We start from the raw sequence: 3,316 nt of genomic DNA on the forward strand, positions 1-3,316 counted from the left end.
AGTTAAATTAACACTCTCTGGTGTGGACCCATATAGACACTTTAATAGTGTTGAAATCAAATCCGACAGTGTTAATTTGGACATGCTGGATTTGCTGTGTAACGAGTAACTTGAAGTAACTGAGTTACTTTTGATAGAAGTAACTAGTAATGTAACTAAGTTACTAATTTAAAGTAACTTACCCAACACTGATCAGCTGAAATAAAGGCTCGCCTTTTGTTGGAATAAATTCTGTCTCCTCGCACACACACACACACACACACACACACACACACACACACACACACACACTCCACCACCACTAACGGTAACAGAGGTTGACAGCAGCTAACAGCTGATAAGAGAAGCTAACAGAGACTAACAGAGAAAAAATGTCACGGTCGATAGCAGGGCCTCAAACACAGTTTATTTACAACACCAGCGCAGAATATATACAGTGAGGGGAAAATCCAGGGTTCCAAAGGTCCAAGAGGAAGCTCTCTCACACTCGTTCTCGTCTTCACGCCCAAACTCACACACGTTCGCACAGCAGGAAGGTCCCGAAGGAAAACTATCACACAGGAGAGGGAAATTACTCACAAGTCACAAAACAGTCTAAGGAGCTCTAAGGAGCTTGGAAAGAAAAGCATCTGGACTTCTTTAAAGAAGTCCAGATGCTTTTCTTTCCAAGCTCCTTAGCCTACAGTGACCTGGATGACTGAGAACCTTCACAGACAAGTCACAAAACACTTAAGCAAAGATTCACAGGAGCTGAGAGGATCACTAACGTGTCTCGCACAATCATCCATCCAGCGACGAGAGGATCTGCATCCCAGCCTCAAATAGCAAACAGGGGACAGGTAATGACAGCTAATCACGAGTGGGAGTGTGGGCCAAGAGGAGCGTGTCGGCTGGGCAGACACGGGGACCACGATACAAAATCAGCAGCACTAAAGACAGCATATCCTCAACGGCTCACCTCAGCTCAACAATTTCTTTTATCTGTACTGCATCCTGTCTCCTAAATGGCATATAACCGCTCTGGGATTTTCGATTACTATTATTGTCATTTTATATTATTGTTTTGTTTACTTTTATTCTGTTGCTAAACTAATAAAGAATTTGAATTGAATTGAATCAGTATGCCTGTCATCGATCATAAGTAAGCTGACTCACTGACTTGTATCAGACTCCTTTCACAGAGTTTTACAGCTGAGGTAAACAGAGGCCTGACATATTTCCACATTTAGAGTAAAACTCTGGGGGTGAGGTGGGAATCCAGATCTGTCTTGGCTGACTAAAACGTACTTGTCCTATAGCACCTGAGGATTGTGCTCCTGATCTGGAAGGGGTAAGAAAACTTGACTGCAATCTCCAATGTACTGACATCTAGTGGTGAAATTTTACACACTGTAACCTTAAATACACAGCACAGATGAAGGTGGTGAGTTGCAAAAAAGGACAGCTCCGCCCCCTTTGGAGGAAGCAAAGGTAGTCTGGACACGTCTCCATCAAAGAGGAAAGAAAAAAAATGAAGAGAGAGTAAAAGAAAAAAGGTGAAGAAACCCCAAGCCTGCCATGTCCAAACAGGTAGAACAGAAAGCCTAGAAAAATTAAATTTTGGATAGAAATTGATTTCATGGATAACATGATATGTTATACATGTGTCATAGCGCCTCAGTTTTTACTAATTCCACACTGTCTTCTACTCTTCAATCTGGCTATAGAGCCACTCATTCTGGTATGATGGCGCCTGTGTTCGGCCTTGCCGCTGCTGGCTGCAGTTTCCCTCGCTCTGCTACACTGCTGTTTCTGACTGTCCTGCTCTCCTTTTTCATCTCTGATGAATTGCCTGCCTTAGTCTGTGATCGTCTGACACTACTCTCTATTCGCTCCTCTATGGTGGACCTGGATATCTCTTCTTCCCACAATGGCTTCATCCCCCCCCTCTGTCGCCAGTGTCTGGATTTTTGACAGCACCCTTTTGGATCCACGCAAATCACAGAGGAGGAGAGGTGAAAGAGCAGGTGTCCAGCTGAAATTTAGACTGCTCTTCAGACGAGGATTAGCAGGTAAGCGACGTCGAGGATTTCTGGACACCTGTGCTCAGACTGCTTGTTCGGAGGAGAATTTGTCTTCCCTGTCCCTGCTGGATTTTGCAAGGCCTGGACTTACGTGATCGTGTTACCTTAGGAGTGGTCATCCAGGCTTTCCGGTTATATACTATGATCGTCACGGATCGAACTCGCAGATTCTACGTCCCTTAAAACGGGTCAGTGTCAGTATTTGTTTGACTTATTCCAGGTTGAGCATGGTGCTTCTCAATGCCTGATCTATGACAAATAAAAGGTTCTTGTTGGACGGCTTCCGTGTCATGGCACAGTGAGTTGACGCATTTGGTGGCTGCTCCCCACAATCTGGATAGAAAAACACCGAAACTCGCTAACAGACAGTTCAGCTGAGCAAGGCGAATGCAGTTGGTGAGGAATAAGGCAAAGGGAACTCAAAATGCCAAGGGGACAGGACAAAGCCACTTCCTCCCCAAAAACAAATGCTAACAACGCAACAGGACAAGCTAACATGAGCTCCGATATCATAGCTAGTGACTCGGCTGGTGAGCTACTAAAAGCTATCAAATCATTGAAATCAGAAATGAAACAAGATAACGAAAGGCTGACAAAAGACATCAATCCAACATGAATATAAACTAAAATGGAACTCAAATAAGATCAAATATTTAGGTGTCTATCTAACCAGTGAATTAAGCACATTATACGAGGCAAATTATGTAAAGAGTAGCAATGCAATTCAAAAACATTTGAGTAAATGGGCTCCACTTGTCATGGACCTCAGCTCAAGAATAGAGGTAATAAAAATGAATGTGCTTCCCCGACTACTGTACCTATTCACTTAATTGCCAGCAGTGTTGGGACTAACGCATTATTAAGTAACGCGTTACAGTAACTACGTTAATATTGTGGTAACGAGCACGGTAACTAGTTATTATGCCAAAACCGGGAACGCGTTACTCGCTACTGGGATTTAGATAGGCTCGTTATTCGTTACTTCGTGTGGTGGCATCGCGGAGCTTCCACAGATTCAGTAACATTAGCAAGTGGTGGAGGCCAGCAGGTGGATGAAGGAAAAGGGAGGCAAGAGGAGAGACCCGAAGCAGCCGCCGGTCCGAGTGTGAACTGAACTTCAGGTAAGAAGTTATGACCTGCAGTCTCTCTGGGTCAGATATGAACCAAGTTTAGGTGGAGTTTATTTTCGTTATGCTGACTTTTTCGTACTGTGTGCTAGCTAGCATGACGGAGTTTCTATACAGCTGGGTGGT

This window comes from Pundamilia nyererei, unplaced genomic scaffold (assembly GCF_000239375.1).
Source record: "Pundamilia nyererei isolate P.nyererei 1_Seehausen unplaced genomic scaffold, PunNye1.0 scaffold00133, whole genome shotgun sequence".
In the NCBI taxonomy this organism is placed as follows: Eukaryota; Metazoa; Chordata; class Actinopteri; order Cichliformes; family Cichlidae; genus Pundamilia; species Pundamilia nyererei.